The sequence below is a fragment of the Gymnodraco acuticeps genome, unplaced genomic scaffold (assembly GCF_902827175.1).
Source record: "Gymnodraco acuticeps unplaced genomic scaffold, fGymAcu1.1, whole genome shotgun sequence".
Lineage (NCBI taxonomy): Eukaryota > Metazoa > Chordata > Actinopteri > Perciformes > Bathydraconidae > Gymnodraco > Gymnodraco acuticeps.
Window position 1 is genome coordinate 291,507 of NW_022990368.1, and position 15,539 is coordinate 307,045.

At 39.8% G+C, this 15,539-nt stretch overlaps 1 protein-coding gene across 1 annotated transcript in view; it reads left to right on the forward strand.

Moving 5' to 3' along the window:
• LOC117551420 (frizzled-3-like) overlaps positions 1 to 15,539 on the forward strand; it is a 30,556-nt gene that overhangs the window by 2,055 nt on the left and 12,962 nt on the right. The window lies entirely within an intron of this gene.

The window sequence follows — 15,539 nt, forward strand, 5'->3', positions numbered from 1 at the left end:
TGGTAAAAATTGTGCATTTTAAAACACTGTACTGTATTGTGTAACATCATCAAGGAATCAAACAGTAAGTCCCCACCTACAAAACATGCACACGTCTTTGTCTTGGTGACATGGTGCAGAAAATGTACACAACTACAAAGCGACAGTCTGCAGTTTCACATTGTGGTGTCAGGCACCTGCTGAGGACAAAAGGACGTTGCATACAGTGCAAAGAAACTGCAAGAGAAAAGGGGCACAGATATGCTTATATTTGTGAGGTCAAAATACATGACATACTTATTAACATAGCCTACATTTGTTTGGCAATCCTCTGCTTAATCAAGGCAATATTGTAAGTTTACCCCTGTACTAATAATTATACTCAATTTAAAGATTTGCTTCAATCAACCAGAAAATCATCAATATCCTTTATCCTCAGGGTACACAGTGATGGTTTGCACAGAAACAATGGAGAGGCCTTGTTTGACACTGCGAGAAAAACAGGTTCCTTGCCCAATATAATCTGCAGGCTATAGTGGAACAAATTGGATACACAGAGCTGCACGTGGAATAAAGCGTCTTTCACACAGGCATGGAATATCAAAGAGTGGAAGCATTGAGCAAAGGTGATAGTCGATCTGCGCTCCTCATATTACAGCTCTATCCTCTCTACATGTTACTGTTCCTGGTAAACTTAGGTGATGTACTCACTCAGGCACTCATGATCTTACTGGAAAGTTAACAGTAGCTGACATATGAGCAGCAACAGTGGGAGACATTTGAACAGAAAGCCATTAGGTGATTTTGTGATTGATACTTCTAAAGAAATATTTTTCTGTTAGGGCATAATTAGTTTTAAGCAAAAAAGGGAAGAAGGTGCTATGTTACTCCATGTCTGAGTGCAATAGTAGGCACAGACCATCCATCTATATCATGTTACCTCTTTTTCCTTCTCCTTTGTTACACCCCAGGGAGGCAGTTGGAGCGCAGAGCAAGGTGTTGCTCAATACCTAAACCATAATTACATGTCTGCAGCAAGTATTTGTTCCTAACAAATGTTTATGCCACTGTATTTGGCATTGGACTGTAAAACTACGTAGTTATTTCCTAACGATAAAATAAAGATAATTTCTTTTTTTTTTAAAAAGATCAAATCTATGTCGATAGGGCCTGTCTCTTTTAGTGGGAGAGTCGGATTGAGTTGTTTTAATCTCTTGTTTATCAATTATTTGTGTAAGTCTCACTACACATGCTCAGTGGTATCTTTCCACCCATGTTATGACTGCCATGTAAAGACTGTGGTTTGTGCTTTGGAGAACAGGAAAGGATAGCAGATACAGTGAGTTGAATGAAATCTGCCTCCAGCTGTTGGCATATTAAATTACCCCCTGTTGAAAAGCAGATGAATTCGGACATGACTAATGTTGGCTGAGCATGATGTGTGTTTATACACGGGGCTTATTTTTATGTTTAGTTGATGTTTAGTTAATATTTGGTCATGTCAAAACCAGATAAATGTCAGCCATTTGTGTCCACCACACGCTGACAGTGTACAAAATACTCAATGCTGCTCTCTAAATCTTTAATCACAGAAGGGTTTTTATAACCTCTCCTCGTGTCAAAAAATGAGGTTCAGGCGACTCACAGGATCACTGCTGTCTGACGCTGCTTTTGTCCCTTCAAAAATGATAAGAATTGAAAAAAACGAAATGCACTGACAGCTATGCATTTTCGTTTGAATTGATGATGACACGTCTTAAGTCGTAGGATTCACTTGGTAGATTAGGGGCGTGCAAATGTTCAAATCGTGGCAATTCCTCAGTGTCATGTCAAAACACGCTGTGTCAGGGATTGTAAGAAGCATCTGTTGTTGAACTTGATTTGACCCAAATGAAGGAGCCAAGTAACTGACACCGTCAGTCCCAGCAGTCATGGAAGAGACAGCTTTCTGAAGATGGTGGAGTAGCAACACGAGCCCGTTTAGTTTCCTGCTCTGGTTTGCTTTGACCAGACATGGTAGTCCTGGTGGGATTCCTGGAGGAAATGTAATAATAATATCTCTCATGGGACAGGGGCTGAATAATACCTACGTGTGTGTGTGTGTTGACAGATCGGTACGTTAATGTGCAGGTATGAGATTGTGAAAATGTAACTGCATGAAAACGTTTTAAAGCAAAGATACCACATTTAAAACAAATCTTTAATTACTTTAGCGAATAGACAACCACTACAAAGTAATGATAGTATTCTTTTACTTTCAGATTAAGAGGAATTGTCATTTTGAAATTATAATCAATCAACAGGAAATGTGTCTTACAAATCATATAACAGCCATGTCACATGTTTTTAAGAAACCCTAACTGAGCAGGTGAAATGATTGCACCTTTTATTGTTATAGCAGTATCAGTTGAACTTTCATAAAGCAGTAGCTGAGGTCCAGAGCAGCTGCACATCAGCACAGCTGGTCTAACATCTGGATGTTCTTTATCAGCAAATGAAACCTCATTTTTTGGTTTTCTCTGATGTGTTGAACCGGATTAAGGTTTGGTGAAATACAAATAAATGTGAAGAGATTGTGTCTGACCATTCATTCTTAACCACTTTGGACTATGACAATAAACAACTGCTGCCAAATCAGCCTGGCGTATTTCAGATGCCTTAAGGAAACTGGATCCATTGTCAGCAGCTGTTGTAGTCTCTTTTTGGGGTCATGTATCGCATGGAGAATTTTCTTGTCTGCCTCAGATGCAAAGTTTTCGTGTCTTGACCCTGGCAAGCTGTCTTGCTACTTTTATATTTGTTGTGAGATGCCTTCAAGTCATTGGCTGAGATATATCCAAGCCCTGGATTTAACATTTTCACAAGGCACTCTATTTTGAATAGTGTGGAGATTTGTTCTCAGTGAGTCCCCAGTTTTGGCTGACATTTAAAACACTGTCTTTTCTCTTTTTTCCTTTTTGAAGTACCAAGCCAAAAATTTATTATCCCAGAATGTGTGTGCACGATTAACATACTAGGCCTCATTTATTCAGTGTTTGAGTGACAGGCTCAAGCCACAGAGCAGTATTTTTCCTATGTGTAATTGCTGAGCCTAGCTGAGGGTTAACTGTACTCTACTACTTCATGTGTGTGTGAGAATATGAGTGACGGGGAGGTCATCGGTGCCAGCTGTCATCTCTCACTAGTGCTAACTAGCTGCTAATCTCTCTCTTAGTCCTACAATGAAGTCATTGATTCCCACAGACCAACCGCCACCCCATCTGCCACAATAGTCAATTAAACCCGAGGGAAAAGGGTGAGAGAGACTGAAACATAAGAGGGGAAGTGGAAGAAAAGGGAGATGAAATTAGAATGGGAGATTGTGTAGTGAAGTGATTTCTTCAGCAATATGTTTGTGTGTTCCTCCCCGCGTGCTTGTTCGTCTTCATGTCACGTAGGAATATAGACTATACTTTCCATCTGCCACTGCATGTTATGGTTCCCAGAGGATGTGCTGCAGGTTGTGACATTATTTGAGCTGTGTATGTTAGACACAGAGATTTAGAGATTACATCATTGGCGTTTTGTGTCGGTGCTATGAGACAACAACTGATCACATTGCAAGAACCTTATGTTGAGATCCTTTCAAAACTGAAGAATATATTCACTACATATTCGACACGTTAGGCTAAGTCATCCGTTTTCATAGAACCATACTTAACATATATGTTAAAGGTTCACATTCATAAAAATAAAATGGCAGCTTTTTTGTGCATGGAAGTACTGGTGCAGTTACAGACAAAGATAGCAGAAAAGAGGGGATGTATTTATGGGTGCAGTGTGCCAAAACTCAAGAGAGTTATGAGATAGAGAACATTTTATCATGCCCATTATAGTCCGTTGTGAAATATTTAAATAAATAGGCCCGGATCGTGCAAGAGATGCGTGCCTGAGGCCTGAGGAACCCAGATGTCTGCTTGGCCGGGGACTTTCCCCTCGAGTTCATGGGAACATATGTGGCTACTGCACTGGAGTTTCATTTTAGTGGGATAGAAGGCATTCTCAACTTCATGCTTTATTCGAATAATCCTTCCTGACTGAAAGACGGTTAATTAATTGTTATTCAATCTCAACTCTTAGGCAATTATTGAGACTCTGGTTTGTAATGGTCAATAAAACTCGTCAACAGAATGGTAGCCTAATCTGTGCTGACAATAGCTCATTGAGTTTGTCCGGACAATTCCAGCACAATCTTTTGTCATTTGGCTCCTGTGAGTGAAGGAGATTACAGAGCCCCTGGTCTAACGGTCAGTCGGAGAAAGGCTCCTTTGGGCTACAATAGGACACACTGTGTACAAAGCAAATAGACAGGAAGCCTAGTCCTGAATGAAGGTATCTAGATCTGTCTGTCAATATGTCTCTACACCAACTACCAAGACCAGGGTTACATTTTTCTAATCAATTTAAGCAAGGAATATGTAAGCACGCATTGGAATAACATGATTACCACGAACCCCACCTTTGCATGCAGATGATTTGAAATCACAATGACTTTCCTACTGAATCCCATGTTTTTAAAGCAACGCTGACAGTGTATAATTGATATTAGGCCTACGTTTTCTTTCTTTATTTAGCTAATGCAGCATTCACACTAAGCGTATAAAAGAGAATGGGCTTTATAGATAACAGGTCGCTTGTCTTGGTGTATCCATGCATGTAATGTTTAGCTATGGAAACCATCTTACTTAGAGTCATTTATTATAGTATCCGTGTCTCTTTTTGAGTCAAACGGGAATCACCGCTTCATGTAATTAGGTTTCCTTTCATTCTACTGCACTGCTGTCACGCTGTCGGAGAATAATACATACATGGGCAAGAAGCAAGGCGTATCAAACGGAAGCTATATTCACTATTATTCTCTTAATCTCTTCCCTTTAGTAATGAAGCCAGGTTTGTTCTTTCATACAAAATCAACTTACTGCAGTGAGCTGGCAGGAGCCTCAATACTTAAGTGTATTTAAACACAATCAGGTATTTCCCCTTCATTTAGCTGGATTCTGGTTACATGCACACGTTGATGTTTGTCAGTAATTTGATTCTAAAATGTTACATTGAAAAAATAGGATGCTCCGAAATGATTGAAGGCTGAAAGCAGAGATGATTAAAACTGAGATGGCGTTTAACACTTCATGATTCACACTAATAGTTTAAAAGGTTTAAAAATGTCCTATTAAAATAAAGATTAGATTGCGTGTAATTTGACGCTTGTGGTTGACGCATTTGGGCCTCTTACAACTGCCTCCTAAGGTAACATTTCTCATATTTGGTTAGAGCATTGTCATGTTGCCTGTGTGGTCCCTAAGTCACACTCAAGAAAACTACAATGGGATATGATGAACTGACAGGCTGCCAGTTGCATACTTAATCACTGTGGAAAGACTCTTAAGAGCTTTCCTAATCCCACAAGACCACCCTTGTTTTATAACTTCACCTACTCAAGAAAGGAGAACTGATTGAAATAGTTTTACTGCAGTAATATATCGTTTTTACTGCAATAAATGTATCGTTTTTACTGCAATAATGTATCGTTTTTACTGCATAATATATCGTTTTTACTGCAATAATGTATCGTTTTTACTGCAGTAATATATCGTTTTTACTGCAATAATGTATCGTTTTTACTGCGTAATATATCGTTTTTACTGCAATAATGTATCGTTTTTACTGCAGTAATATATCGTTTTTACTGCAATAATGTATCGTTTTTACTGCAATAATGTATCGTTTTTACTGCAATAATGTATCGTTTTTACTGCAGTAATGTATCGTTTTTACTGCAATAATGTGCTTGCCAATGGCATTAAAACATTTGAGATTCAATGATTTTCATCATACTGAGGGAAATAATTACTGAATTAAATTGCTTGCATGTATGAGTTGGAGAAGTAGATAGATTCATCTCAGGGAGTCACAAAAAGAACAGAAGAGTAGGTGACGATAAAGAAAATGGGGCAGTTGAGCAGAAACAGTATATCGGAGACTTAGGACTGGGAAATACTGACTGACAGGTTCTGTAAAGTCTTTAGACCTTACTGTCTCCGGTGTTTGTGTGTCTCTCAGTATGGGGTCCTGTCCTTCAAAATAAGACCTGCTCTGTTTGAGTAGGACCACCCCGGGGCCACCAGGTCGCCACAGCAGAGAGAGCTGTTGTGTGCTTAATAGGGAGAGTTCGAAACTTGAGCATGGTCTGTTTTTTAGTTTTTCTTATTGTGTGTGTAAAACTAAAGATTGAATAGGGTTTTTTAGAGCTGTGTTTTGCGAGTGTGTGTGTGTGTGTTTTCTGTGCATCTGAAGAGGCTGATTACCCTATTCAGACAGGTCCTCATTCAGTTTAATAGTTCCTGTTTATTTCATTTGAGATTTGAACCCTTCATTATCCTGCTCCTTCCTACAGAGTCTATTGAAGCTGCCAGCCCAAATGAAGCGATCATTTATTTATGCACAGAACAAAGGCACTGCCTGGTGCTGTTTGTTGGCAGAACGTTCCCATCAGCATAGTGGCAACTACTACTTATCCAGCCTCCCCATGCCAAGTAAAGAGAGCTTTTAAGAAAGATTTGAGAGATTTTGCATTGCTCAAATTACTGCTCTGTGGCCCTCTGTAAATATAACACCACAGGTCGCCATGAGTTACAATTACACCCATCCTATACCCTTTCTTTCAATATCAGCTTGCTCTGTCGTCTTTTAAAACTGCAACTAACAATTGTTTATTTGTTCTTCCAAACTATTTCCCCAGTTAAATAGCGAGTGGATTCTTTTACTTCCTTGTTGTGTTTGACTTCAGAAGTCCAAAACCAAAGCTATATCTGAACAACAACGATATTCGGAAGTAAAATGGCAGCAGATGCTGACATTTGAAAAGCTGACCTTAGATTTTTCACTATATGATGATTTGAAATATGGACATAAAAAGATGTGTAACAATTATTAATTCATATTTTATGTAAATTGTAATGTCTGATCAACAAAATTACACATTTGACACTACAGTAGAGTTCATCAAGTACGTTGAACTACATTAGCTTTCCATTATTATTACCTTTTCAACCCTCAGTAAAGTGATGTCCCTCCTTCAAACCTCCAACCCTATCTTGATATTCATATGTATGTAGTTCATCTGTTGTGATCTCCTGACAGGCCTTTCAGATGTTTCTGTCACATCTAACTTGATCATTTTGTGCTGTTCCATCATGCATCCCTTGCTGCGTGTGTGTGACATATTGTTCAAGCTAAACGTGTGTTCTATTGGTGTGGAGCCCTGCAGTGTTGACCTCTGATAAAACACATAAATATAGGTTATCCATGTCTTACGGTCTTAATCTTAGCCCATGACCCGGCCTGGGAACTGTGTCTGTGTGTGCATGTAAGCCTGGTGAGAGATGTTTAACCCTCACTGTTAAGCACAACTTAACACAACATACACACAAATACACAAACATCATTGATCCCCTTCTCACGCAAAGCCACTCAACACAAGGCGGCTCTAACATGTTCAGCATACTGCAGGTCCGGACCAGCGTCACCCTTAGAAGCTGTAGGGCTACTAATTGTGCACTTATTGAAATGCATGCAAGTCTCAACTTTCCAAAAATAGCTTGCATAGAAATGTGTATAGTTACATGGATTTTTAGGCAGCTCAAATCTGTGCAAAGACAGAGATTTGTATTTATTTGTTTGACTTCAGTATGATGTTGCCATCCTGCATGGTCAGCAAGTTAGTTATTCTGCATCATGTGCGGGCTCTAGCTGTGTGTACATAGCTTTGATGAATACTTGTAACCAGTCAGTGTTGCTCTAAACATCCATTTCCTATGTAGTCCTCCCGACACTGGGCCAAACCCAGCATCCCACTCACTGTGGCTCACCCAATTAATCTAAGTCACCCTCCTCTCCCTGTCCAACTTCCAGAATCTATTAGAGATGCAGATTATAAGTGTGCGAAAACGTACACGTCCCACCGTCCGGGACGTGTTATTTACAATATCGGACAAGTAGATCTGTCAATTGACTTGTCCGGCGGACAAGTGACGTTTATTGACAAATTATTGATACATTCAGTTTACAAAAGGCAGAACTCATTCGCAAATTGTACGTGTCCGCCATTGTTCGTTTAGAAATGTTAGTTTCGGTTCTGCTTGTCGATTGCTAAGGAAATGCATCTCGCCGCTTTCTGTACAGTTAGACGGGGCGGGAAGTGTAGCACAGTGGCAGGGTTGGGAAGCAAAACACGGTTCCGAGTAGGAACACATAACAATTGTCCGGTACCGGGATTAATAAGAGTTGTGAGGACAGGAGGCGAGGCCGAGCCCCGCGGACTGCAGCTCTCTCTCTATGCTCCGTATCAGCTGATCGCTGCACGGTGCAGCTCAGCGTCTCTCTCTCTCTTTCTACACACAGTGGATCCGCTGCCCCTTTCTTATGTTCTTTCTCTAACACGTAATGAAGGTTATTAAGCGTTTTAGCTCCTGTGTTGTTAATATTGACCGCCATTTCCTTTATGAAGTGAAGCAGCCTCCCTGTCTGTGTCCTCGCGCTGTCCTCACATCCCCGGACCCCCAGACTCGGAGGAGCACAGGGATGTCAGTATTGTTTATGAAGCAGGGTATAGAAAGTAGCTACATTATTGAAATGAAAATACTATTTATTTACTTTTACAAACAGTGAGCAGCTGGGCAGCTGCAGCATGTGTATTGCAGGACATGTGCAAGCGTCTTTGAGTTGTAGAAAAGCGCTAGGCCTATAGGCTATAAATATAATGTAGCCTATTATTATTATTATTATTATTAGGTTATGTCCTATGTGTTGGACATGTGTGGTTGGACTCTGTCTCACAGGCAGGTTGCAGTGTAATATCAGAGGAGACTGGGCCAATTGTACATTCTCAAACTGCACCACTTAGAACTAACTAAACAATGCATAGATTATTTTTATATAATTGTATTCAATAACTGTAAGAAATTAAACAGTATGAAGTGATTTGTAAATAGGAATACAGATTTGACTTAATGTTTTCATAAATATATTTTTCTCCCAGTTTGACTTATTTTTACCCTCTCAAAGAACCGGAATCGAGAACCGAAAATAACCGGAATTGAAAAGCAGAACCGGAATCGTTAAAATCCAAACGATATCCAACCCTATGTGTGATGCAGTAAAATCTTACCGCTCACTTACGTTAGTGGTGTCGTAAAAAACGTGGGAAAATGTAAAATACAATGACGAAGAAGAAGATTCCAGTGGCCCCAATTTTTGTCCATTCTGGACAAGTGAAAAATGTATTCGGACAAGTAAATTGCCAAACTCACTGGTCCATGGACAAGTACTCTCTAAAATATTTTTCTCACATGGAACATCTCTTGATCGTTGCTTTGTAAATAACATGGCTGAACCTTTTTATACCACTATTAGTATTGTGTTTTTGTGAATATCAATTACAAAACCCATTGGACCAAAATGCATTGTGTAGGCAGCAAACAAAGTGTATATTACTGTAGGAGTTTGCCAAAAATATTATAAGATATAGAATTACAAAGCCGTTTTGATATAAAATGGAGGGAGAATATTTACTAGTGAACGTGTTACTTCATCGTACAAATTACTTTGCAAATGAAGGTGCTTTGCAAGCTAAACACAAAAAGGTATTGATAAAGTTATATATTTTGACTTTCAAATGTAATGGTTTTTACAAATCTATCAGTTTACAAAATACGCCTCGATTCCTCAAAAGCTGGAAAAAGCTTATTTTTTCCCTGAATATAATGGAGCGTAGATGTAAGTGGTAAGCAGATGGATATGCACAGGCGTCTTGGATGGTGTGAGGACGTGTGCGGGTGCTATCTGATTCAGCTCCATTGGCACTCTTGGCTCCCATCTATATACATCTCTATCATTTCATTTGACCCTCTCTCCTACGCCTCTCAGTTTCTTTTCCTCTCACTTTCACACTCCCTCTGTGTCGCTCATTGTGCGAGCTTGTTTGCTATACTTTTGGATGGTTTCACCCATTAAAGGAGTCCTACCACAATGTGTTTGTGGGTGCGTGTGAGTGTGTCTGCGCACACGCATGTGCTTTGCCCTGTTATCCTCAATGAGACATGGTCCTGTGAGAGCCACCACATCACCTGTTGCCATGGTAGTTAAATAGGCAGAGAAGGAAGGGGTGGAATGGAGGGAGAGTGACAGACAGCAGGGGAGGAGAGGGAAATTGGATGATGAGTGCATGGTCTGGACAAAACCAAGGAGAGGAGTGGGAGGAGGGAAAAGACGTTAAAAGGAAATAAGAGACTCGTAGAATACTAAGTCATTGTTTGGAGAAATTCATGTTGCTCTCAAGTGTGTTTCATCTTGGAAAATAAGACGAGGAATGGAAACTCTGCCAAATGCGTGGTAATTAGGGCTACAGTAAAAGCCGTGTAATCGTGGTTAGGCATGGTCGAGAATATAATATGTCCACCCACACCAATGAGAAGAAGGCTTCATTGTTGTTAATATCGAGCGGTGACATACAGCAGCCATGAAAAGTTAACCTATAATTTGTGCTTTGTTCATTGTGGTCTGGAGAACGCAGACATAATGTAACCAGAGAAAGATATCATTTGAGGTTATTTCAAACTGTATCAAAGAAGATTGATAGTCCTCTTATTAATGACATTATCATTTCTGCACCTGATTGGATGAACACACTGCTCTTTCTTCTGGAGTATTCGAGCCTAGGGTTTACAGTTTTCTTTGTCCTCAATCTTTTAACCGGACATTGTGTTTATTTGAGATGTTTTCTAGTTAGGTTAGGTTTGTTCTGTTTTGCTCTACGCAGTCAACAAGTGACGACGCCAATGTTATTATCTTAATAAAAACAGAAGCAGGTCATTTGACATTTGACAAATTCAATTTTTTTGCCAAATCTATTCCCAAAAATCAGTGGATAGATTGAAGGAATTTGTATATTATTAACTTAGGTCATACCTTATTTTATATCAAATAAAGCGGTAACACTTTACAATAAGACTACCCTTATAAAGGGTTTACGAATAGTTTGTAATTAATTAATTAATTAGGCTGTGAACACTTTATAAATCCTTAATAAGCTTTTATAAGACATGAGATAAACAGGGCAACTGTGACCAGTTGCTTGCCAAATAGTGAGCCCATGTATCTGTACTGCTAAGCCTTATTAGAAATGGTAGTAACTCATTAATAAATGGGAATGTGTTTTACACTTTACAACAAGGCTCCCTTTTGGCAACTATAAATGTTAGTAACTCGTAAATAAATGGTCATAAAGAGATGCCAAGAAACATCAAGATGGAAGGGGGGGAATCAATTCTGTGAAGAACAGATACCAAGGATGTTGGCTGTTGAAGAAGACGAAGTAAGCTACGTAGCCAATATAAGGCTTAGTCATCTTGCCAACTAGTGAGCCTGTGTTGATGTATGAAAACTATTTTAGAACTGGTTTATAAATGCTTCTTAATGATTAATAAAGTGTTTACAACCTAATTAATAACCTAATTATAAGCCCTGTATGACTCCTTTATAAGGGTAGTCTTATTATAAAGTGGTACCAATAAAGCTAAGATTCAACCATGTTATCATCCACGTATGTTCTGATTGGGATGGTAAATGTCTTACTATGCATTTCATTGTATCAAAGGGGAAAACTTAGCTTATGCAATAAAGTATGGCTTTTTTAGCTTAGAAATACAGTATGGTTGTTTAAAAATAGTCCCCAAAAGACAGACGATTATGCTACAGAGATAAAAGGTTCCAATTGATGCGAAGGCCATCAAAAGAAAGGGAACTGTTTTTTTATGACATTTTATTGCTAAAGCAACAAGTCTCAAGACAGGATTGAAAGTTCAAGGAAGCAACATATATAGCAAATATAAATGCATGTTGTTTGTAAAGAAAGGGTAATCAAATAAAAATATCTAGGAGCATGATGAGATCAAATATAACCTAGGTGACTGAACTGAACCCAAGGGATGAGGACACTTAAGAAAAGTTGCAGGTGGGTTTAGGACATGAATAACAGAACAAAGGAGAGACAGAGCATTTTGTGTCGCTAAATAATTCCTCTCAAACCTGAAATGACAGGATAAAAACGTAGGGGAAGTCTATGAATGCTGATGATGGTAGAGAAAGTGGAGGAGGAGTAGGACAAGTGCATGTCAGCGTAATTACCAGAGTAAATGGGAGGCAAGGAAAATAAGAGGTGAATACAGGAGAAAGAAGAGAGGAGGAGGAGGAGGAGGAGGGGAAGTGAACGTGAAGGGGAATGCCATTAACGGCTTTGTTCGCTCCTCCCCACTGAACGTTGGATGGACACGGACAAACGAACAAATGAATGAAAGAGAGAGAGAGTGTGAGAGAAGGGTGCCCCTTTTTTGACTGTCCTTTCAGAGATTAGGGAGGAGAGCATCGCGGTCCGTTCAGTTCATCTATTCATGGCCAACGCCTGTCTCTCTCACGAGCCTCTGAGAGGAGTGAAGAGGCAGGCACATAGCCAGAGAGTGTGTGGGTCTTCTGGTGCGAATGGTCTATGAAAACACGTATGTGTGTATTACTGAGCGAGACAGTAGAACATGTTACTGGAGAATAAATCAAACCAGTAGATGTGCCAAAGAGAGGCAGCAGCAAGAAGACAGTGCTGCACTTATAATAAATACTATAGGAATAGGAGGTGGGCTGGTGCTGATGGAGCAATCATGTAATTGCTTTATGATTGTGAATTGAAACGATGCACTTTTCTGACGCTGTAGAGAGAAAGAATATAATTGTCTCGTAATGTTTGAATGCAGAATAGGGATCGAGTTGCACAGTTTCTGCAGAAAGACACAGAGAAATGTACGATGTAGTTGTGAGAGCTAGTAGAGGGCTAGGCAGGGATGTTATATTGTAGCTAATGGAGTTAGATCTGATGTGGTCTGACAGTATTTGTGCTGCAGGGCCCGACAGACTGATTTGGGAGTGAGTTACGGTGTGAGACACAGATTGCACGAGAGGAAGAAACAGAGCTAGAGAGCGAGAGGGTGATGTGTCCAGACGGAATAGGTTTAGCGGCAAAAACACAGATTTTCTTATCATCTGTCAGAAAGATCTGCAAGAAATGTTCTATGGCATCTACCAGTGCATTACAAGATCAACATTTTAGGTTCAAGGGATTAAGGTTGCTGATTTGTTTCTTGAAAGACAAGATTCAGGGCATTTCAATGTTTCATACAAATGCACGCTATAAGGTTTTTACCAGTCTGTACATTCTCTTAATATTTTTAGTTTGGGGCAGTTTAGATGATCAGATTTTGAGTGGTTTTAAGAATCCTCTAAGGAGCCCTCAACATTATAAACGCAACAACATAAGGTATATTCAAATCACTGATAAGGAGACGTAAACATTATTATATGTGGAAACCCAGAACCTGATATACGTAGATGATATTCTCACAGTTTTGAATACCAGAAGACTGAGCAGAACAGATTTTTGAAAGGAGGCATTGCTGCCAGTTCAGGAGCTGTTTCTTTGGAGGCTTAGACCCAGCAGCCTGTCACCTTGATCTGACCACAACACAAAGCTGGTGACAGTTTCAGGAAGTATGTGTGTGTCCGTCTCAAGTTCTCACACTCTAAACACTTCTTCCAATCCATTTGACTCCCTAATCCACCGAGAAACCACCACTCTTTTCTCCATGCCACTCCAGCTTTTCTCCTTTTCTCCTCCATTCTTCCCTCCCTCCCTCCCTCCCTCCCTCCCTCCTCCTCCTCCTCCCCCTCCTCCTCCTCCTCCTCCTCCTCCTCCTCCTCCTCCTCCTCCTCCTCCTCCTCCACCTCATACATTTGGAAATGTCGGTGTATGAGCTTCAGCATAGTTGGCTAACTGGATTTTCTACAACCGTTCTAAGCCCAAAACCACACACGCACGCACCGGCTAAACAACCCACTGGCTAAACGCACGGATCACAGAAACGTAATATGCTTCAAACAAGATGTACATTTGACTGTTTTGTAATGAACGTTTTTATAAGCTTTTTTGAGGAGTGAGCGAAAGAAGGAAAGCAAACAAAATAACTGGAGCAGTAAAAACTATTATTTTGGCTTTGACATGAATGTATTTTGTTCTTTGGCCAATTTAGTTAAGATTCATGGCAGAACTGCCGACTGATTATTTAAGTCTTGAGTAGGGAAAAGCAGCCACAGCTGTTTCCGGTCAGTATCTTCCAACATTAAAGCTGTTATTTACTGATCTGTGGCATTGTCACCATAACTAGCTTTTTAATCCCAAACACACCAACTTAAAAAGACACTTTATTCAACCAGAAACAGCTGCAACATCTCTATACTTTGTAATGTGCTATGCGCTGCTTTTTTGCTGCTATTAATTTTACAGCAGTTTGTCAAAAGCATGATTGCTTGCTTTAAGTGACTGTTAATCAGAGGACCCTTTCTTTCCGTCTCTTTCTTTCCGTTTTTCTTTGTTCGTATTTTACTTTGCATTTCTTTTTCTCCTCCTATTTCTTTTTCTCTCCCTCCCCTGGGTTTCTTTGGAGAGAGGGAGTAAAGAGAAAGAAACGTAATCCCTCTATTGAACAAGAGGTGGGCCAGTCAGGGGCTTTTTTTTCAAAAAACCCACCCTGCTTCTTATTCCGAGTGCTCACAATAGCCTGTCCGAATCACAAACTCACATGCAGCACAAATGCATCTTACATTCAATTTAGGATTTCATTTTCATCTTGGATTGTCTGTTGCCCAGCTGTCCTTTGTTCTATTCGTGACATACGTCTGTGGTTTGAGCAATCTGATATGGTATTAACAAGTGTCCAACGGAAAGGACTGTAGCTGGTGTTTTATTTACTCTGTGCCCCCCTTTCTTTCTTTTAAATGTATTGGAAAATATGTCCTATTTTTGTTATATTGTAAAGAAGAATAGCTGCAAATAATAGGCTTTTATTAAATATGGTGGATACTGGGAGTATGACTTGATATAATTGAAGACAACATCCCCCATTATACCCTTTGGGATGGCCTAATTCATGATGCATGTTTTCCTCCTCCTCCTCCTCCGCAGCAGCAGCAGCAGCAGTGGAATCAATAGCACTCATGCTTCAATAAGGGCTCTAATGAAGGATGCATTTGTGAAGGATAAAATGTTTTCTGAAATGGTTCTCACAGTTGCCGAGTGGAACGATGTTTTGCTTGTGGTAAATTACATGTTTCCCAGGAAATTAATCTGCTCAGTTAATATGTATGGTTTGAACATGCCACATTCAAATATTGCAGCTATCTCATGAATCACTTGTATTTCAGTAAAACACACAACAAACAAACACAGAGGTTCCATTTGGCCCAACATCATAGCTATGTGCTGGTATACTGCGGCTCCACCGTGTAGGTGTACTCTGGATCTGGTTGGTTTTATATTAGTTGAGATCAAATGTTTGTGTTTACCTTTTGTCTGGAATGACTGGAAGCAATTTGTCTACTCGTAGGCCTATGTGCATTCCGTCTACTCCACATCAGGTTCAGGT